Source organism: Silene latifolia, chromosome X, assembly GCF_048544455.1.
Source record: "Silene latifolia isolate original U9 population chromosome X, ASM4854445v1, whole genome shotgun sequence".
NCBI classification, from domain to species: domain Eukaryota; kingdom Viridiplantae; phylum Streptophyta; class Magnoliopsida; order Caryophyllales; family Caryophyllaceae; genus Silene; species Silene latifolia.
In genome coordinates, this window is record NC_133537.1 from 18,160,543 (window position 1) to 18,185,034 (window position 24,492).

At 37.9% G+C, this 24,492-nt stretch overlaps 1 long non-coding RNA gene across 1 annotated transcript; it reads left to right on the top strand.

Annotated features, from left to right (window-relative positions):
* Positions 1-13,878: 13,878 nt before the first annotated feature.
* LOC141621260 (uncharacterized) lies at positions 13,879-16,003 on the top strand. The gene is made up of 3 exons (XR_012532175.1): positions 13,879-14,013; positions 14,113-14,222; positions 15,924-16,003. It is a non-coding gene; the product is annotated as an uncharacterized LOC141621260 (long non-coding RNA).
* The last annotated feature ends 8,489 nt before the right edge of the window (positions 16,004-24,492 follow it).

Here is a 24,492-nt window from a genome sequence, read left to right on the forward strand (position 1 = left end):
AACGACAGTTTCATGGCAATCGTTGTGGTCGAACATAAGTAATGTGCATAGATATTTGTATCGTAACACTTTAAGCACGCTCCGCTGCAAAACAGAAGCCAATAATTAACAAGATAGGCAAAACACAATGAACATGAATTTCTTTAAAATAAGAACCAACACTCACATCATTTTTCATCAGGCCACATTTCCAAGAGATTAATCCCATAAATGTTTCCATGTGTCTCATTGTGTATATACCACAGTCATCAACATTGTAGTTATTTCTTGAACTAAGCTTTGCAACAATGAGATCCATAACCAACACAACGTTGCTAGAGTCAGAAGTTTTTGGGTTCTCACCCAAAAACCTTCCAAGAGCATCAATCTATGACAAAATATTTTAAACCAGTGTTAAGCGCGACTAATAGTCAAAATTCAATAGAACAACAAGAATGTGTCAAATTCAAACATACTGTTAACAGTGGAGATACACCATATTTCTTGATGGCGTCTTCATCTGAGAGTGAGTTGTCAAGAATGACGAAACGCTTCCTCACCAGGTCAACCACGTATAAGAAAAAGCGTTTTTCGTGTACAATTGGGAAAAAAAAAACTGAAATTACAAAACAAATGACGTACAACCATAAGTACAGTCAAACTCTTCGAAGGGTACATTTTAACTAATCGTGAGGCACATGTAAAAAATGAGAACGGTACATTGCAATATAAAGTGACCTCATTTAATACAAACGCAAAGAAAATTCCCTTTGATTCAAGCAGTTGAAATAAAACAAAAGCAGAATGCAGACATGGAATGATAGTATGACTCATGGTGTATGTTCCCAACGTGTGCATATAGTTGCAACTGCTCATGCATGTTAGATATTCCCCACATTGAGAAATTACAACATTAACATTGTAAATGTTTAAAAAGTACATTTAGTACGTTTAGAAAGTACATTGAGAAATTATAGCATTAACATTGTGTTAAATGGCCATTTATCCTAATTTGGCCTAATCTGAACTTTTTTAATATAAAATGGGTATATACACGTTGAGGTTCAAATGAGTTTAGTAGTTGGAATTAAACAAAAAAAGAAAGGACTTATGCGATAATAGTATGTCTCAATTTTTTAAAAATGCAATACAACAATGGCAAAAAAATTGCAAAGTATTTCAAGCAAACAATAACAACTTACGAGTGCGATTGAAGTTATGTCTATTCCCGGGAAAAGCTGCAACTCCATTTTTACACGAGCCTCGAATAATTCATAAATTTTTTCATCACTTAAACCTGGGCTGGGTTCGCAAATACAGACTGCATGGGAAAGTAACGAAAGAGGGAAGTACAATATTTCAAAATACATATTACACACAGCATTTAAGAGTGTATGTAAATGTACTTACATGTACAAGCGTGGTAAAAAAGAACCGCTTCGGAGTACCAAGATTATTTTCTTCCTCTTTACAATTCAAATATGATGACCAGCAATCAATTACAACACTCGAAATATGTTCAGACGGCTTTAATGACCACAAATGCATTCGCGTCGCAAAATAAGTCTTGTACGAATATAAGTGTTCACTAGAGAAAAAAATATAACAAATTACTTGTCAGGTGTGAAACAGTGAAAATGACATACACAAAAAGGTAATTTAGTAAGTACACATTTTAGATTACCTGGAACGACGATTGTTAGTGCCCCGGTCACTGAAAACATAATCAACCACTTAAAGGTGCACCGCAGTAAGAGGTGTTAACACATTGGTGTCATCTTGGATAGCAAAAAACAGCGGATCAAAACGAGATGACTGTTGCTTGTTGCTGGATAGAGGTATATAAGAAGGACTTGCCATGAAATGACCCCTTTTGGTAGCTGAAGAAGATTCTCCAGTGACAGGGCGATCCCGTTTAACCCCTTTAGCTGCGGCTAACTAACCTTGCCTCACTCTCAACAAAGTCTTTCTCCAACCCTAAATCGAACGAAAATTCACCAGTGACAGGTACAGATGAATTTCTCCACTTAGCACATTGTTCTCTGTGTTTAGCACGAGCAAGTTTCAATTTGTACGCTTTCTCAGTTGCATTTGCTCAAAGAATAAACTGTTCATCCTCATCTAGTGTCTTTGGATTCCCACAATGTGCACACGACACATCTTCGGTACCACCACCATATGTCAAATATACAAATTCGATTCTTTGAATGGGCCTGTTTGACACACTCTTCACCTGGGAAACATTGCAAACCAACCGCGTATTTCTCATCTAACACAACCATATCTTCCATGACTCTCTTTGTTGAAGCAGTGTAGTCATCTGCAAACTCCTGGACAAGGCACAGTATGAAGGTACATCTTTAGTACTATGAAGGTACAAAGAAAATATTTCAAAGTGAATCTTGAAAAGGAATAGTGAATACTTCGAGAATCAATGGATATACCTCCGGAGACGAGTACGAAATTGGAGATTTTGTATCAGTACTAACATCCCTCGACACTCTCCGCACTTTTTCAACCACTTGTCTACATGGATTAGAAAATCTAATTCTTTCCATTGGTCGACCTTTTACACGACCAAGACCAAATCGACCAGACTTCCATCTCCTGCTTTTCCCTTGAGAAAAGTGCGGCGGATGTCCAATTCAAAAAGTATAGTAATCTCTTTCTACGAATCGTTTTTCATGGACAACACGGTCAACATAAACAAGCTGCAAGTAAAAACAGGATTATGACTGGAAAATGGCAGGTTTTAAAACCATAATAACTAACAATAAATGTAACCCAGAAGATTTGTACTATTAGAAACAGGAGAGGTCCACCAAAGTGATTATTCTTCCCCTTCTTGACCCAATCCTTTGTGTTATACCGCAAACTCTCCATGACAAATTGACACCAATCAAGCTGGCCAATGGCAGACACATTCCTCAGCGATTTTAGTACATGGTGATTGACGAACGGCTTCTGATTGTTGCGCATTAACAAAGACACAACAAGCACCACAAAATTAATCTTAAATTGATCACTGTAATCATCATGACAAATAATATGCTCTGCAAGGGTCTTGATATCCACTTGACCATCAACATGAAATTGAGCTTCCCAATGCGCGTAAAACGCATCACATTCTGCATCTTCGTCACTACAGCATGAAAGTAAAACAGGTTTTCCTCCAATTGGGAGGCAAACAGCATCATGAATACAAGAAGCAGAAACACGAAAGTGCTGTTTATCAGGTAGAATGATGAAATCCGAATACGGGTTGTAGTTCTCAATTAACCAATAACCAAGGCGTAAAGGAAGCCTTGTAACCCCTTAGCCAGAACAATGAAGAAAAATCAATCTCTTCCAGAGCACACCATTGATTGTAATCAAGGTGTCGAAGGACATCAACAAAACTTTTAGGTGACATCCGAGTGGTAATACGGGAGAACGTTGGAGTAGGATCATCAACAGTAGGACTGAGGTTGTTCAACCTCGGAGAAATACGGCGTGCAACTGTTCCAGGATCGCCTTTGCGCTTCAATAACTGAAAGTAGTTTTGCATGTAATATTAATGAGTTGTGTTGTGTTGTACACGTTTCACGAAGAAATGTCCTATCAGTTTTATTGAAATGTGCATGATCTACAACAATAATGTGCACGCAATTATGACCTTTTGCATGTGGTCTTAAATTGATACTACTTACGTTAAAAGTACTTAAAATTCAACAAAAATCCAAAAAAGCACAAATTAGATCAAACTAAAAAACAACAAACAAATCGAAATGTATAAGCAAGTTACGAAATCAACAAACAATGCGGCAAATACAAATTCCGATAGCATGCAAATGAAAACGCACATTTCGATTTTAACAACAATACTGAACTCAAAATTCATCAATAAATGAATAATCCGGCAAAATAAACATAAGAAACATTAATTTAGGTTACAGTAGAGTTACATAAAACGGACTAATTAAATTAAGGACGAAAACGAAAAAATCTTGAAGCTAAACAATATATACCTTCATGACGAAATAGGTAAGAGAAAATCCAACAGAAAGACGAAAATGCAACTCTACAGAGAATAAGGAAAGAGAAATAGTTGAAAGCTTAACAAAGAAGGTCGGAATCCATGGTTGAAAGCTTAACGAAGAAGCGCGAGGTAAATTTCAGGGAAAAAGAAAGACAAAGCCCTCAAGTTTTGGTAAAGGAGCGCGCGTTATAGGCCCTTAGATTACCCGCGTCAGACAAGATTCAACGACTGACGCCCATTCTCACTGTTCTCACGCTTGTGCCATTCTCATATGATCCAAAATCTTATTATTATTATTATTATTATTATTATTATTATTATTATTATTATTATTATTATTATTATTATTATTATTATTATTATTATTATTATTATTATTATTATTATTATTATTATTATTATTATTATTATTATTATTATTATTATTATTATTATTATTATTATTATTATTATTATTATTATTATTATTATTATTATTATTATTATTATTATTATTATTATTATTATTATTATTATTATTATTATTATTATTATTATTATTATTATTATTATTATTATTATTATTATTATTATTATTATTATTATTATTATTATTATTATTATTATTATAAAAGGATGCGCGCAACTTTCATTAAAAGAAAAATAAAAGTTTACATGAAATTGGTGGGGAGCTGAGAGACAATCTGGGCTCCCACACCCTTAGCAATAGCAAAGCTAAGTCTAGTAAAAATGTAAGCGGCCACCTGAGCCCCCGCATCCTGAGATACCGAGAATTTCTGGATCCGCTTGAGCAAGGCAACAACATTCGAACCCAGCTCCCCAAGTGAAGAGAAAGAGAAAAGAAGGAAACCATAACCCGCTACCGCGCACAAATCCCCATACTTAGCACACTTTCGCTGAGCAGCATCAGCGACAACCCGGCCAGGCACAAAATCCGTCATCCCTGTCTGAGTCAAAGGAGAAGAACCTGTCAAGTCGACGCACACATACGATATTTTGTTCAATCTTTATCAAATATATTTAACTAACTAAGCATTACATTGATTTTATACTGAAGGTACATTGTATATAAGTTAGAAGTACATTTAATAATTATTATAGGTACATATTGTTTTAACTCAGGACTTAAAATACACACATATATCAAAAGAGATACAAAAACAGCAACAAGATGCTTGTGGCGCAGTGGTAATAGCAAGCGCATTTCAACCAAGAGCTCATGGGTTCAAGCCTCACTAACAACCTTTTTGAAGTTTCACTAAGTGGTTTATCATCTTTGACTACTGGCCGCTAACCACCGCTGACCGACCGCCGGCCACCGCCAGCCACTGCCAGCCACCGCCGTTGACCGACCACCATTGACCGTTGACTGAATTTGTCCGGTCGTTGACCTCCATTGACCGGTGGCGTTGAATTTTCCGATGGGTCACTGAATTTGTCACCGCCGGCCACCGCCAGCCACTGCCAGCCACCGCCGTTGACCGACCACCATTGACCGTTGACTGAATTTGTCCGGTCGTTGACCTCCATTGACCGGTGGCGTTGACTTTTTCGGCGGTCAATGTCGGTCAATGGATTGGGTTGTATAGGTGGTATTATAATAGAGTTAATCACAACCCTTAGATTAGATTTAGTGGACTTAAATCTAATGGTTGAAAAGTGTTCTCACCGTTCTCACTAAAGGGTTGTTCTCATATGATCCCAAATCTTATTATTATTATTATTTTATTATTATTATTATTATTATTATTATTATTATTATTATTATTATTATTATTATTATTATTATTATTATTATTATTATTATTATTATTATTATTATTATTATTATTATTATTATTATTATTATTATTATTATTATTATTATTATTATTATTATTATTATTATTATTATTATTATTATTATTATTATTATTATTATTAGAAGAAGAAGAAGATTACTAATAATAATATATATACTAATAATTATACTAATTTGAGTATTTAGGTAGCCACCACAAACCACCTTCTATCCTAATTAGATGGAATAATGGAGCACCAATTTGCCAAATTGTTGTTCAAAGCCTAGCTCGTGTAAGTATCATACTAAGTTGAGTGATTTGGCAGCCACCAAGAACCACCGTCAATCCTAATTTAGTTAATTAAATAAATAAAAGTTAACAAATCCTAATTTTATCTTTAACAAACAAATAAATTTTGAATGCTTAACTAAAAATCAACAAATAATATTATTAATTGATAAAAAAGTAAAATACTTTATTAAAAGTAAAATATTATAATTAATTAATATTAATATTCATATTAATAAGAGTATTAGTAATTGTATTATTTATATTAATATCGATATTATTGATTATAGTAATCACAATATTCATTATAATAATAATAATTGTGATGATTAATTAATTAATAACAATAATAAAAATATTAATAATATTGATATAACAATTTTAATATAATAATAATAAATAAATAAATATTAAAATATTAATAAAATCTATAAGTTTAAGATAAGTAGAAATGAAATGTGTTGAACTTAGTGGGGCTGAACTGAATTGAATGAATGTAACGCCCCGTAATTTTGGACCGTTATTATTTTGCGAAAGTAATTTATTAATCAAGTAAAATTTAATATTAATGTATTTGAAGTAAAAATAATTCAAAGAAATATAATTTTATTATATTTTGAAGAAAAGTATTTATTTTGATAGTTTCGAAATGTTTAAAAATAGTTTAAACCGTGTAAAAACTTTTTATTTCGAAAAATGGACATATCGGGAAAAAATTACAACTCTTTTGAAAATTGGGTAAACGATTTTGGAAATGGGTCGTATGTAGACCTATCAAAACTCGACCCGACCCGAAAACCCGACCCGACCCGTTTTCTTAGGGTTACAAACCCGGTTTTTTCGACCCGCGACCCGTTTGACCCGAACCCGAAATGACCCGTTATTTTAGGGTCGAGACCCGACCCGAACGGGTCGACCCGTTGGGTCAAGGGAAAATCATGAATTTTATTAAAAATATTATTATTTATATATTATATTTGAAAATATAGTTAAAAAATTATTTTTTTATTACTTAAAATTAAAAAGTCAACTAAAAAGTCAATTTTATATAACTTTTATAATATTTAATAATAAAATAATTATTAAAAAAACTTTATTTTAATAATTATATCAATATAATTATTGTATATGATGAATATGAGTAAAATAATAATTTTAAACATATTTTAATTTTTAAAAATATATTTTTTAAATTAAAAAAACCGTTTAAAAAAGGCGTTAAAAATTATTTCTTGACCCGTATTCTGACCCTAACCCGACCCGTGACCCGTATGACCCGACCCGTATCTGACCCGACCCGTATTTGACCCGACCCGTATTCTGACCCGACCCGTATGACCCGACCCGGGACCCGACCCGTTTGACAGGTCTAGTCGTATGAGTATTCAATTTTCTTGTAATCTCGTGTTTAAAAACTTTGGTCTTGTCGGAATTTGCATTTGACCTACGGTTTTAATTATTATCGAAACGAGCCAAAACCGACTCGTAAAATCCCGACTAAACCCGCACCTTTCCTCCTTTCCCCTCCCTTTCACGCGTCACTCCCCCTTCCCCTTCATTTTTTTTCTGATTTTTTTCTATTCTTCATCTTCTTCAATCACCTAACATTTCCCAAAAACACATTTTTATACATTTCAAGCTAAAATCGTCACATCTTTCTCGTTTCTTATCGGATTTTCACGAAATTTACATTTCCGGAATCCCCTCGTCGAGATCTACAACCTAGTATGTTTTAATTTCAGTTTTCTTGAAGTTGTTTTAAGATGAATTTTCGGTAATTTCGGTATTTATGTACTTATTATGGTGTTTTTATTGTTTAATTAGGTGAAGAATTGGAGGACGAGTTTGGGGACTCGTATATTGTCGAGGATAGCGGCTAGTGCTTGTTAGGGTTTGGGTTTTAAGGTGCTAATTGCTCATTTTTCTAGCTTAAGGTAACATATTTTGAGTTACTCGACGAAAGATCGTCACATGCTTTGTTGTTTTTGGATGTTTTGTGATTTTTGGTTTGAGTAGAAATTTTCACATGTTAAAATTTGATGCATGCATGCTTAATTTATGCCTTTTGTTAGTTTAAGTTAACAAAGTTGAATTGGGAACGATTAATTAGTGTTCAGACGATGTTATAATGAACAAAAATGGAAAAAAAAAAGAGAGGTGTAGGGGGCGGCGGCGAGCCGCGAGCCACGGTGGCCCATGGCTGGCCGGGTCGGCCCGTTGCTTGTTCGCGGTTTTCCATGCATTGTTCGTCATTTTAGGTTCATTAATGATATAATTAGAATAAGTAATGTATGGGTAAGCTTTTGAATTAAATCAAGTTAGTAGTAAAAATTATGTTAAAGGTAAAAATTATATTTATTTTGGTAGTTGCACATGTTATTATAGGTTAGAAAATGAAATTGTAAAGATTAGGCTCAGAATGAATTATATAGCGATAATTGTAATGTTTTGTTGATTGTCTTGCGAGCCTTAGTCCCTTTGGTCGATGCGATGTCGATTAATTGAGTGATTGGTCAGCCGCAATTTAACCCGTACCTGTCGCAGGGCTGGGGTTGCGGGTAAAAATTCGGTTGGATGAAATTTTATATGAATTAGATAATCGGCCTTTTTCTTGTTTTAGGCCATTTATTATATCTCTATTTCACATGTGTAATTAGTTGATTTAAGTAGCTTCTTATATTGTAGAAACGGCCCTAGATTCCCTGAAGCCTTTAACATGGTTAATATTGTTAGAATTGGAAATTAGTATTGAATACTTATTGAGGATATTGTTGGATTGTTTGCTGAATAGACATTTATATAGCCTTTCACATGTTAGAATGTTAGCATTTAAGTTGGACTTTTTGTCCTCTTAGGGTTAAGTGGGTGTCTTACTTGTCTTGTGTGGTGTGGGCTAAAGTATTCAAGCTGGGACTAGGTCATAGGTGAGTATTTCGGCCTTCATCATAGATAGGTCTTTATAGTCTTTGACGAGTATATGTTCACTGCTTGATAGCCTTTGTGTTCCTGACTAGTGGATTTATATCCAAGTTGGGGCATGACCTCGTTACTTATTTTGATAGTAAGTGGTCAGCTTAAGTACTAGCCAACCCTTTGGTGGACTCCTTAGGGTACTCACTTTGTTTTAGAAAAATTGTGGGTCTTGGGTGCGGTGGTGTGTATCCGCATGTCTAGGTCTCTGTGATTTTAGGCTAGGGTTGTGTTGTGTCTTGGCCATGTTTTATTAATATTAACCGCTGAGCCAAGATACCGGTTCGATTACCTTCCCTACCTCGTGGTATAGACTCGAGTTACAGAGTGACTATTGACGGTACTAAGAACTTATGCCTGTCTTTGATATATTGCCCTTTCTTGTTTGATGATTCTATGAATCATAGAAGGTGAGATGCAAGCCGGCTATGGTTGATAGAGTTTGGATTACAATTTGTTACATGTTTCACATGATAGTTTAGTTTGGTCAATTTAGTATTCATATGTTATAATACTTGGAAATTAGATTAATTATCATATTGTTTACATGTTTTACTACATGTTACATTATTTATGACGATTCGTGGCTGGGAGGATTCGAAGTTACTCCCCACTGAATTGTGGCTTTCGTGTTTGTATAAAATGCGATTGACAGGTTGTTGATGCTTTGTTGGGGTCACAGACGAGCTAGTGAGCATAAGGAACCTTGGACCTAGTTTTCGCTATTCTATTAGTGTCCCTTTTAACTTTTGGTTTTGTATATAATTTGAAGGGACATATGTCTCCCTTTTCTATTTTGGGTTTGTATCATTACATTTTCATATAGATTAGCTTTGGCATGTAAATTAGTTCGTTAGCATTGCAGGTTTTGGCACCCTCCTCTTGAGAATGTTGGAAATGTTGTGATTGGTTTAGAAATTTTTTTGAAATTACAGGTTTTTATCTAGTTGAACCAATTACAAACATATCCTACCAGTTTTTCTGTAGAATTTAAGTAATTAGATAACGCTAAAGTTAAAGGTGTCACAGTTGGTATCAGAGCCTATTGCTCCCGACGCACGTTTGTGCACCCCACTTAAAAATCACTTGACCTCTAAATAATAAACTTGAGAGAAGGGTAGGATGGGTAGAGTTAGGATTTTATGTGGTAGTCTGTTTGTGATTGTTAATTGTTAGGTTTGTTGATTGTTAGTTATTAATTTTGGTGCCTTTAAAGATTGGTTATGCCAAATGAAGAATGCTTCCACTTTCTTGACATTTCTTTCCGTATTCAGTGCATCTTACCTTAATCTTCCAATTTCGTTGTTCATTCGTCTTTCAAATTCCTCTTATCTCGCCTTGGTAACTACTCTTCAATTCTTTCTCCTGATTCATCCTTGGTTCGTTTTCTCCTTATAACAAAAGTCCATGTGGACACCTTCCTTTTATTCCGCAGGATAGTCCCCTTGTTCAAGAGAACCCGGTTTTGAGAGAATGTAACTTTGGAGGGCGTGAACGAGTTGAGAAATTGATTGTTTAAGGTTTGAGTTGTATAGGAGAATATAACTTGGGATCCTTTGGTTAGTCTTGTTAGTTGTGTTTGATATGGGAGCCTAGTGAGTTGAGAAACACCTTGGGATTTATGACTATTGAGAGCTTGTTTGTTATAGATGATTGAGCATGGGTACTACCTTAGTACATAAGATGGAATGAACCTGAGCTACTTCATTTGAGAGTCTTAATGTTTCTTGTGGAAAATTTAAGGAATGATAGTTAGCCCTATTCCTTGTAGGCCTTGAAAGGAATACAATAGGACATTGACGTTGCTTAATGGATTGGTATCGTACTTTGGAATTAGTTAGTTTGTTAAACCTTTTGAGTTGACCAAATCTAGTATAGAGTAGCCCTTGTTGACCTTTCGAAATTTGAGAACACGTGGTTGACCTTTTTAATCATATCTGAATTTGGGAATTTTGGTGGAATGTTGTTCAATGTAGTTCGTGAGTTCAAAGATGTGATTCTAATTTATGGTATCGGAGACTAGAAGTATTAAGTCGTAAGATGAGGGAGTAAACAAGCCATGGTACTTGGGGATGACATAGTAAGTGAAGTTCGATGATGAGAATGGTAAAGGAGATACTTTGGGACATGGATGGTAACAAATGAATTTGTGTGGTGAATTGATTTTGGCTCTTAGAACCAATTGAGTTGAGGAATACCTACCATTGTGGAGTCCTTGTTAGTCCTATGATTTGGTAGATTTTTGAGGCTTTGTTGAGCACCTTAGTGATGTAACTTTATCATGTCGATCATAAGCTTTGATGAGTGTTTGGTAAGCGGTAACCCTTTCATTATGCCACTTCTGTTCTCCTTTCTTTCTCTTTAACGTTCGTTGAACCCTGTTCTTATGCCAAAGTTTACGTATCTTCTTCTTGTCCGAAATATCTTCTTAACTCGAATGCCTCTTATTTTTGTCAACCGTTATCTTTACGGTCCGACTCCTTATTTCCTAACATGTCATTTGTTCCTTGCTTATCCTTCCTTAACGCCTTTTTATAATACCATTTCTTTTGAGAAATGTTGGCCTTGGTTGGACATCATGACCTTTGAAGGGATTGTTGTGCTTGACCCTTTCCTGATTTTGAGAGGATTTGATATTGGAAAGACTTAGGTAGTGTGATGAGACATACTTGATGGTTCTTATACCTATAGATCCTTGATAGAGTGAGTACTTTGGATTGGTGGATTTTGTGTGTCAAGTGTGAGTTGCATTGGTTACTAAGGTTATGGAACATGGCATTGTTGTTTATGTTTAGGGTACTAGTGTTTAGTATTTGACTTAAAATGGATGAAACTGAATGGTGGATTTGAGGATGTAAGATTGACTAAGTAAGTCGAGTTGTGATTGGCTTCCATAATCACTTTGGACATGAGAGTTTGATAATGTGTAAGACCATATGAGAAAAGCTAATGGTGGGATTATTAGTTGGTTTTAGTGAGTGATATTGATTACTACTTGAAGTATGTTATGAGAGTGAGAGTAAGCTACATTGTTGGGAAGTCTTAGCACTTGTTTTGGTAACTAGAAAGGGTAATGGTTTGGTTGACACCAATTGTTAGGTTAAAGAACATAGTTTCACTTATGGTTTTAGGAACTTTGAGGTGATAAGGTGTTGTTACAATTAAGACCTTGTTTCTTGGGAATTGGGTGGTAGGTACGTTTTAGGATGTCAAATTTGAAAGAATACTCCTTGGGATGTTGATGACCATAATGAATTGGTGGTGTGATTTAGTATTAGTTGGCTCTTGAGAGTTCTTGAGTTGAGAGAGACTTAGTATTAAGAAGAATTTGTTAACCCTATAGTTTTATAGACCTTGAGGTCGCATTGAGTACTTGAGATGATGGGATGATGTTGTAGCTGAGTGTAGATCCGCTTTTGGCAATCCTTAATGAGAAAAAGGATAGAAAACTTGAGATCCTATTGATTTTTCAGAGTTTGGGGTTGGTATGTTACTACCTTGTTTTGAAATGAGAATCTTGTGGAATATTTGAGGAACTTTCTCTTGGAGTTTATAGCTTGGTATTGGGATTCTTGATTGAAGGTTTACTTTTTGAGGAAACCATAGTTGACACTAGTTGGATACGAATATAGCTTTGTTGGAAGCTTTGACCTTGGCTTGTGGAAGTTGTTTCTGGATGTTTGAGGATTTGGAACGATGAGATCACGCTTATAGTGGAATACCTTGTTTCAGGGAATAGATTAGGATGAGGTAACATAAGCAATTGAGGAAACCCTTGGGAGTGATGTAGTTATGAGTTTTGTTGTTAGGAAGTTTTTGGAACCGTTTAGGGTGTTGTTGTAGTTTGTGATAAAAGTGTCTGGCATTTCCTTGTTGTCTGATTTTCCTTCTTCCTTGATCATGAGCGTTACTGCTCATACCTCTTTTCCTTACTTCATCATACTCCTCTCATAAGTTTGATGTTGGTAACCTATGAAACTCCATCTTTGACACCCATTTAGGTTCGACTTCAATTCTTACCTCATGACATTCATACAGCTCTTTTGATTATTATTCTTATTATAGAACTTTAAACTAAAATTTTGAAAATGCTTTTATGATTTTTAATGGTTTTAACATTAATGAGTGTTTAATCTCGTTGTTGGAGACGTCCCAATAATGGGTTTTCTCATTTATTGGTGTAGAAATATTTTTTTATATCTTGATATGAATGTGGATGTTCTTGTCTGATCAACAAGAGTATCACCGTTTCATTGAAAAGATACCTATATTTTTCTTATGATTATATTATTAAGATGTTGTATATTATAATTTCTCCTTCTAAGTTTCGAGGACGAAACTTTTTAAAAGGAGGGGTGATTGTAACACCCCGTAATTTTGGACCGTTATTATTTTGCGAAAGTAATTTATTAATCAAGTAAAATTTAATATTAATGTATTTGAAGTAAAAATAATTCAAAGATATATAATTTTATTATATTTTGAAGAAAAGTATTTATTTTGATAGTTTCGAAATGTTTAAAAATAGTTTAAACCGTGTAAAAACTTTTTATTTCGAAAAATGGACATATCGGGAAAAAATTACAACTCTTTTGAAAATTGGGTAAACGATTTTGGAAATGGGTCGTATGAGTATTCAATTTTATTGTAATCTCGTGTTTAAAAACTTTGGTCTTGTCGGAATTTGCATTTGACCTACGGTTTTAATTCTTATCGAAACGAGCCAAAACCGACTCGTAAAACCCCGACTAAACCCGCACCTTTCCTCCTTTCCCCTCCCTTTCACGCGTCACTCCCCCTTCCCCTTCATTTTTTTTTCTGATTTTTTTCTATTCTTCATCTTCTTCAATCACCTAACATTTCCCAAAAACACATTTTTATACATTTCAAGCTAAAATCGTCACATCTTTCTCGTTTCTTATCGGATTTTCACGAAATTTACATTTCCGGAATCCCCTCGTCGAGATCTACAACCTAGTATGTTTTAATTTCAGTTTTCTTGAAGTTGTTTTAAGATGAATTTTCGGTAATTTCGGTATTTATGTACTTATTATGGTGTTTTTATTGTTTAATTAGGTGAAGAATTGGAGGACGAGTTTGGGGACTCGTATATTGTCGAGGATAGCGGCTAGTGCTTGTTAGGGTTTGGGTTTTAAGGTGCTAATTGCTCATTTTTCTAGCTTAAGGTAACATATTTTGAGTTACTCGACGAAAGATCGTCACATGCTTTGTTGTTTTTGGATGTTTTGTGATTTTTGGTTTGAGTAGAAATTTTCACATGTTAAAATTTGATGCATGCATGCTTAATTTATGCCTTTTGTTAGTTTAAGTTAACAAAGTTGAATTGGGAACGATTAATTAGTGTTCAGACGATGTTATAATGAACAAAAATGGAAAAAAAGAGAGGTGGGGGGCGGAAGAGCCGACAGCCCACGGCAGGCCCATGGTGGCCGGGTCGGCCCGTTGCTTGTTTCGCGGTTTTCCATGCATTGTTCGTCATTTTAGGTTCATTAATGATATAATTAGAATAAGTAATGTATGGGTAAGCTTTTGAATTAAATCAAGTTAGTAGTAAAAATTATGTTAAAGGTAAAAATTATATTTATTTTGGTAGTTGCACATGTTAGTATAGGTTAGAAAATGAAATTGTAAAGATTAGGCTCAGAATGAATTATATAGCGATAATTGTAATGTTTTGTTGATTGTGCCGAAAACTGAGCCTTAGTCCCTTTGACTGATGCGATGTCGATTAATTGAGTGATTGGTCCGCAATTTAACCTGCACTGTCGCGCAGGGCTGGGGTTGCGGGTAAAAATTCGGTTGGATGAAATTTTATATGAATTAGATAATCGGCCTTTTTCTTGTTTTAGGCCATTTATTATATCTCTATTTCACATGTGTAATTAGTTGATTTAAGTAGCTTCTTATATTGTAGAAACGGCCCTAGATTCCCTGAAGCCTTTAACATGGTTAATATTGTTAGAATTGGAAATTAGTATTGAATACTTATTGAGGATATTGTTGGATTGTTTGCTGAATAGACATTTATATAGCCTTTCACATGTTAGAATGTTAGCATTTAAGTTGGACTTTTTGTCCTCTTAGGGTTAAGTGGGTGTCTTACTTGTCTTGTGTGGTGTGGGCTAAAGTATTCAAGCTGGGACTAGCTGGGACTAGGTCCTAGGTGAGTATTTCGGCCTTCATCATAGATAGGTCTTTATAGTCTTTGACGAGTATATGTTCCTTTGCTTGATAGCCTTTGTGTTTTCGACTAGTGGATTTATATCCAAGTTGGGGCATGACCTCGTTACTTATTTTGATAGTAAGTGGTCAGCTTAAGTACTAGCTAACCCTTTGGTGGACTCCTTAGGGTACTCACTTTGTTTTAGAAAAATTGTGAGTCTTGGGTGCGGTGGTGTGTATCCGCATGTCTAGGTCTGCGCAGATTTTAGGCTAGGGTTGTGTTGTGTCTTGGCCATGTTTTATTAATATTAACCGCTGAGCCAAGATACCGGTTCGATTACCTTCCCTACCTCGTGGTATAGACTCGAGTTACAGAGTGACTATTGACGGTACTAAGAACTTATGCCTGTCTTTGATATATTGCCCTTTCTTGTTTGATGATTCTATGAATCATAGAAGGTGAGATGCAAGCCGGCTATGGTTGATAGAGTTTGGATTACAATTTGTTACATGTTTCACATGATAGTTTAGTTTGGTCAATTTAGTATTCATATGTTATAATACTTGGAAATTAGATTAATTATCATATTGTTTACATGTTTTACTACATGTTACATTATTTATGACGATTCGTGGCTGGGAGGATTCGAAGTTACTCCCCACTGAATTGTGGCTTTCGTGTTTGTATAAAATGCGATTGACAGGTTGTTGATGCTTTGTTGGGGTCACAGACGAGCTAGTGAGCATAAGGAACCTTGGACCTAGTTTTGGCTATTCTATTAGTGTCCCTTTTAACTTTTGGTTTTGTATATAATTTGAAGGGACATATGTCTCCCTTTTCTATTTTGGGTTTGTATCATTACATTTTCATATAGATTAGCTTTGGCATGTAAATTAGTTCGTTAGCATTGCAGGTTTTGGCACCCTCCTCTTGGGAATGTTAGAAATGTTGTGATTGGTTTAGAAATTTTTTTGAAATTACAGGTTTTTATCTAGTTGAACCAATTACAAACATATCCTACCAGTTTTTCTGTAAAATTTAAGTAATTAGATAACGCTAAAGTTAAGGGTGTCACAGTTGGTATCAGAGCCTATTGCTCCCGACGCACGTTTGTGCACCCCACTTAAAAATCACTTGACCTCTAAATAATAAACTTGAGAGAAGGGTAGGATGGGTAGAGTTAGGATTTTATGTGGTAGTCTGTTTGTGATTGTTAATTGTTAGGTTTGTTGATTGTTAGTTATTAATTTTGGTGCCGTTAAAGATTGGTTATGCCAAATGAAGAATGCTTCCACTTTCTTGATATTTCTTTCCGTATTCAGTGCATCTTACCTTAATCTTCCAATTTCGTTGTTCATTCGTCTTTCAAATTCCTCTTATCTCGCCTTGGTAACTATTCTTCAATTCTTTCTCCTGATTCATCCTTGGTTCGTTTTCTCCTTATAACAAAAGTCCATGTGGACACCTTCCTTTTATTCCGCAGGATAGTCCCCTTGTTCAAGAGAACCAGGTTTTGAGAGAATGTAACTTTGGAGGGCGTGAACGAGTTGAGAAATTGATTGTTTAAGGTTTGAGTTGTATAGGAGAATATAACTTGGGATCCTTTGGTTAGTCTTGTTAGTTGTGTTTGATATGGGAGCCTAGTGAGTTGAGAAACACCTTGGGATTTATGACTATTGAGAGCTTGTTTGTTATAGATGATTGAGCATGGGTACTACCTTAGTACATAAGATGGAATGAACCTGAGCTACTTCATTTGAGAGTCTTAATGTTTCTTGTGGAAAATTTAAGGAATGATAGTTAGCCCTATTCCTTGTAGGCCTTGAAAGGAATACAATAGGACATTGACGTTGCTTAATGGATTGGTATCGTACTTTGGAATTAGTTAGTTTGTTAAACCTTTTGAGTTGACCAAATCTAGTATAGAGTAGCCCTTGTTGACCTTTCGAAATTTGAGAACACGTGGTTGACCTTTTTAATCATATCTGAATTTGGGAATTTTGGTGGAATGTTGTTCAATGTAGTTCGTGAGTTCAAAGATGTGATTCTAATTTATGGTATCGGAGACTAGAAGTATTAAGTCGTGAGATGAGGGAGTAAACAAGCCATGGTACTTGGGGATGACATAGTAAGTGAAGTTCGATGATGAGAATGGTAAAGGAGATACTTTGGGACATGGATGGTAACAAATGAATTTGTGTTGTGAATTGATTTTGGCTCTTAGAACCAATTGAGTTGAGGAATACCTACCATTGTGGAGTCCTTGTTAGTCCTATGATTTGGTAGATTTTTGAGGCTTTGTTGAGCACCTTAGTGATGTAACTTTATCATGTCGATCATAAGCTTTGATGAGTGTTTGGTAAGCGGTAACCCTTTCATTATGCCACTTCTGTTCTCCTTTCTTTCTCTTTAACGTTCGTTGAACCCTGTTCTTATGCCAAAGTTTACGTATCTTCTTCTTGTCCGAAATATCTTCTTAACTCACGACAACTATACTTATCTAGCCAACTAGACTCGTCTCGTGACTCATAAAGCTCGTCCCGTCTCCCGTGTACTATCCAAACAACCTGTACTTAACCTGCTCCCCATATGACCAAAGGATACCATATGGATCGACACAGGCCACCCAAGAGATAGGTGAAAATGCACAGACACAACAAACGCCAGTTCCAATAAATAAATAAAGTGTGACACGACTCGAGTGTGTGAAGATACAACATGACTATGATATGAATAACATGATATCCAACAACCGCCGCCACCACGGTACCGGGACACGCCCAGACATACCGACCACCTCACTGGTACCGGGACACGCCCAGACATACCGTCAACCACACTGGTACCGGGATACGCCCAAACATACCGATAACTACAAACAGGTACCAGGACACGCCCAAACGTACCGGGTCCGGAAGCCAACCGGATCCCCTGATAGACGTCGTGTCTCAACCACACGAGTCCCTTCAAACTCAAGTCATTAATGTGCACATCCCTCTTGGAGTGGGAAAGCTCCAAGAGGCGACCCAATCGGAAGACGGTCTCCCAACCGTCTCCCGTCTCCTCAACAACAACCAACAGTCACAACCGACATATTCCCAATATACATGGCAAGTAGAATAAATGCAAATACCACACAATATGGGAATCACCGATTCATCCAACCATCTTAACCGATATCATGTTATAATGCAATAACCGCTAAAACACGACTCACATGACAACTCAAATGCATATTAAAACTGAATAGGATTAACCTACCTTTTAGCAAATCCGCATAAGCAATCCGTCACACAAGCTAGGCCCGTCTCGTAAAACCGTCTCACAAAACCCATTTCCTAAAATACGATAATAATGCAAGTACGTATAAATATACTCATCTAATCATACAAATACGTATATAAATACGTATAAATAAACTAATCCAATACGTATTCGAATATGTATAATTATACGAATTTAATTATACCAATACGTATAATTATACGAATTAATACATATACGACTAAACAAACCAAACAAACCCGTCACATACACTACAAATTTCGACTCAGACCCAAGCACTACCACCATCCACTGCCGCCGCCGTGGCCACCACCACCACGGTGGACCACGGCCGACAGCCACCACGGCACCACCCTCGTACCACCACCGACAACAACAAACCACAACAAACAACACACCCCCACGACCATAACCGGCCCCACCACGGCCACCACTGGCCACGGCGGCCGACGACGACCACCCCCACCTTGTCCCCCAACCACGGCGAGTAGTTCGGCAGCAGCAACCATGACGACAACAACCACCAGTAATGCCACCAACACCCTCGACAACTCCCATAAACCCGCGTCCGTACACCCTATCTTCTACCCCAGATCCCGGCCACCACAACCACCCTAACCACCAACCACGACCACCCCTCAACTCCCCTCAACACCCTCGACAACTACCACCCTTAAACCGGACCCAAACCAGCCCGTAACATCCTCCAATTCGCAGCCCTAACCCGAGTCACAAACCCCTAAAAATCCCTTTTTCTCATTCGGTCAAACCCCATTTTAGGGTGGTCAACGGTGGTAAACGGGTGGTCAAAGGCGGGTCAAGGTCGGGACGGGTCAAAGGTATGAATAAAATAATAATAAGGCTAGTATAAGACGGTTTACCTTACGATCTCAAGGCGGAGGGCAAAAGACGTTCTTTCTCTTCCTTTTTCTCTTTCTCTCTTTTCTCTCTAATGTTTGATGGTGGATTTTTGGTGGATTGCAATAGGATAAGGTTGGGTGGGTGTGGAAAAGTGAGTATATATGTATGTAGTGGGAGTATAATACAAGTATAATGTATTATTTTTATTATTATTATTATTATTATTATTATTAATATTATTATTATTATTATTATTATTATTATTATTTTTATAAAAGGATGCTCGCAGCTTTCATTAAAAGAAAAATAAAAGTTTACATGAAATTGGTGTGGAGCCGAGAAACAATCTGGGCTCCCACACCCTTAGCAACAGCAAAGCTAAGTCTAGTAAAAATGTAAGCGACCACCCGAGCCCCCGCATCCTGAGATACCGAGAATTTCTGGATCCGCTTGAGCAAGGCAACAACATCTGAACCCAGCTCCCCAAGTGAAGAGAAAGAGAAGGGAAGGAAACTATACCCCGCTGTAGTGCACAAATCCCCGTACTTAGCACACTTACGCTGAGCAGCATCAGCGACAACCCGGTCGGGCACAAAATCCATCATCCCAGTCTGAGTCAAAGGAGAAGACCATGTCAAGTCAACGCACACATCACGCCCTCTGTCCCAAGAATAAAGCAACAAATCCGCAGGACGAAGAGAGCCAACATGCCCGTCAACCAAACCGATATTAACCTCCTTTCCCGCAGAAATACCAGATCTATAGCAGATGTCGAATAGAGTGTCACGGACGAGGTTGTGCCGATGTTTAACGCCCACAGTACCATTATAAGAAAAAATGTGGTCCCCGAAAACATCATCAGCAAAAACCCGAGAGCAAGCAGGACAGGGCCTAGATACCATGAATAACGGAACACCCAGACGATACCCAAGCACACTATGGTAAGTCCTCCCGTTCATAGTCTGACCCAACCCCGAGATAGAAACCGCTCGCAACCAAGCAGAGGAGTGGAAACCCTGTTGAGATTCCACAAAGCAAGCTGGCGAGGTGTCAAAGAGAAAACAGACTCTGAAGCAGCAGCAACCGTCGCGAAATATATGTCTGCCAATTTCTTCATAAGTTTGGGGGCAGCAATTTCATTAGGGTTACCCAAGATAGCAGAACCCGTAGTCACAGTAAACACCCGTGCGACATCGTCAAAAGCAGGGCCAGAAGCTACAATACTAGAAGGTCCGAGTAGCTTAGCCTGCAAATCAGCAGACTGCAAACGGGACGCAATAAAAGCATAGTGTAAAACATCTCCTGCCGCATAGACACCAAGACCACCAAGATGAAAAGGGAATGTAGCAAGAGGCCACTACCAATCCCCAAAACCCGGGCCAGACGCGGTGACAATACGTTCCAAGCTGGAACGAAGAGCAGCATCGAAAGGAAGATGGACCGACCCAAAAACACTGGGGGAACTAGTACGAAGAGAGAAATAGAGCTTAGAAATACCAGTACAAGCTCGAAGTAGAAGCAACTAACATTGCGGGTCCTCAATCCTCGCAACCAAGTCCATTAGCTCAATGATCTTAGTCACTCTCTTCGCCACAATCTCACTGCCAAAATTAGGACAAGTACTGACAGGTCCACCCAAAACTGTAACACCAAGCAAGGGCCGAGCAATAGAAGGAGGGAAAACCCCAGGAAGCCGACTCTGAGGATCCTCAACAGGCCAAAAGACCTCCGTTTTTGAGACATTAAGATGCAGTCCAAAACGACGGTCATCCGCCATAATCAAATCCAAAACCTTCCCCACCTCTAATGTATCCCCCATGATGGTGCTATCATTCAAGTACCACGCCTGCATAGTGAGGTCAAAAGTGTCCCGGATTTTGCACACTAAGGGATGCAAAACCAAAGCGAAAAGCAAATGGCCCAAAGGATCACCCTGCTGGACACCCTGACAAGACCACAAGCAATGCTCCCCATAAAAAAGACGGGCAAGGCTGGAATAACAAAACTCCACCCAACGGGAAAGAACCGGGCAACGACGGCGGACTTCCTGAAGCATGGTCGCACGATCAACAAGGTTGAAAGCATTCTGGAAATCAACCAGCAACATAGAAAGTCCCACCTCAGCACCCCGAGCCTCAATGAGCCGATTCAAGGCATGCAAGATAACCTCTCCTCCACCGGACACACCCACCCCAAACTGAAGACCAGCAAAGTAAGAAGACAAAGAAGGACCAACCAGAAAAGCACCAACCTTAGAGACAAGTCGTCTCCAAACAGTGCCAACAACAATAGGACGAACACCACCACCTGGTTTAACAAGCGGCGTGAGAGGGGCGCTGGAAATGTACTCACCCAGAGCAAGAGGACACCGGCCCTCAAGAAAAAGATTAACCACCCTAGTAACAGAAGTTATCAAATCATCAGAGATAGCCACAGCTGCGCCACTCAAACAGTCCATCAGGTGCTGGGCGCGAAAACCATCTCTCCCACAAGAAGTACCGCGTGGGAAGCTCCGAATCATATCCAAAACCACTGTCGAAGAGGCAACCAGAGGATGATGATCCCTAGACAAATGAGGCAATGTAGGAGGCGGGTCGACATGATGCTTCTCACGCAAGGCCACAAGAGTGGCATCGGAGTAGGGGGCGACCCCAGAGGGAGAAAGCACCCGAACAGCAGCAGTCCATCACAAATCTTCCGCCGACATTGACGGAGGTTAAGCTCACTCAAATCCAGATCCTCCTCTGCATTGAATAAAGAAGGACCCTCATCCAAACACTCCTGCAACAGCTGCACCCCCCTCCCCCCCAGGTACCCCCCAAGCAAGGATAGCCCTGACAATACTCTCCTCCTGACGTTGGCGCCGAATAACAGTCCTACACTCAAGATTACTCAGAGGAGCGAAAGTCTTAAGCAGACAAAGTGGTAAAACAAGCAAACGAATCCAGCGGGAGAGATCATTAGGGGAACCAGCCACATCATCCAGGGCTCCTTTCAAAGCCGGAGCAAACCCAAGACGACACTTAGGAGGAATATATTTCACGGTGCGAAAGCCCAAAGACAATAAACGATCACGCGAAGATATAGACCACTGAACAAACCCAACACTATCATCAGAAGAAACCGAAGTAGAAGGAGCCAAAGGTCTTGGAATACCATAAATATGAAAGCTGTAGAGGCCATCAACACACTCCGGAGGCATCACAATATCACCTCGACTATGCCGACATCTAGCGCGAGTGGTACGGGTATTAAAGCATACCCCACACAACCAAAGGCCCATCCACTTCAAAGTACTCTCGGCATTAGAGAAAACAGTCAGACTATCAACAAAAGTTTGACGCGTAAGCTCCAAAGCACCATCATGACAATGCCGGATCTGAAAATGTTTCTGCCATGCAGCCTTAGTAAGGCCTTTACCAAACCCATTCGGACACGCATGAAGACTCGAAAAAGGACAATGAAACCGTACAAGTTCAGGCATGAAGGAACACACCACCAACCTGCACAGAAAACTATAGAGCCACCAACAACCACCACCCGAACGGAAACCACTAAACAGGCTCACGCACAAGCAGCTAAGAGCTCAAAGTGTACCCGCTACCAGCATCCAAAAGGGCAGCCCGGCTGACCACCAACGCACCACCCACTCCGGTGATGATCAATAACCAACCGAGATCACCAACACAACCACAAAGGCAGGCGGCAAATGAACCCAAACCCCATAGCACCCGCTACCCGTAACACCCACACAACCAACCCAACAACAGCGGCAAAGGTGGCAGAGGTGGTCGGACACCGGAGAACAGAGAGCAACAGATTCCAGCAACACGGGAAGAAGAAAAGAAAACCCTAACCGAAAAAAAAAAAGAAATGGCAGGCACTTACCGGCAAAGGATCGTAGGGCAGAGCCGTCAAACCACCACCTTAGATCGGCAACGTGAGGTCTGGTGGCTCAATGGTGGTGGCAGAGGGAATAACCGGCGCAGAAAACGACAGAAACCCCCGACAATGACAAACCCTCCCTCACGATATCCCTAACAACGACGGCAGCCATATGAACGACCAACAATCACCACCCCGACCGGCGACGTGAGGTCTAAAGGTCGGCTTGGTGTGGTGGTTGGCAGCCTACAACGGCAGGACACAAAAACGCGATGCCCTAATCCCCAAACTCCCTGACACGAAACACCCACAAACCCTAAACAGCACCCGCCGATGACCCCAAGGCCGACGTCCAGAAAGGCCGGTGCGAGGCGGCAGTCACGGTGGTGAAGATTAGGGTGATAGTGGACTCGACGACAACAACAGCTAGGAATCGCCTCTCCCTCTATTATTATTATTATTATTATTATTATTATTATTATTATTATTATTATTATTATTATTATTATTATTATTATTATTATTATTATTATTATTATTATTATTATTATTATTATTATTATTATTATTATTATTTATTATTATTATTATTATAATCATTATTATTCCGTCTCAACATAACTCGTATAAATAAAATATTATTATTTAATAATTATTAAATACGGAGTATTACAAACACATTTCATGGAATTACTCAATTATCTTGATTTGAGATAAACTGGTTTACTCAAATTTAAATACAAATTAATGAGGTGAAATATGAAAATTAATGAAATATTACTCTAAAATTTATAACTGTAAAAGTAAAAAGTCTATCTATACCGCGCATTTACTGCGCGGGATCTACACTAGTTTACTACTAAGAGAATTAAAGATTCTTTTATTTTTTTTCGCCTAAATAATTTTTAGGCACAATTGGGCTCCTTTATAAATTCTAAACTATGAATAAATAATGAGCTATTAATTGTTGTTCCACTGCTCTTTCCACTAGCCCATCTTATGAAATATACATAAATTTTACGCACATTATTAATCTAGTGTATGTTTTTTTTTGCATTTTTCCTTTATATTTGTTATTTCGTATGTTTTAACAAAAATTACAATAATAATTATACATTTCACCGAAATATTTTATATGGATAAAAAAGATTTATGTGTTATTTATGTTAAACTGACAATCATATTTATAATACATAACTTTTTTTTATTAAAGTTCAACCGTCAATTTCATTCAGGCTAAA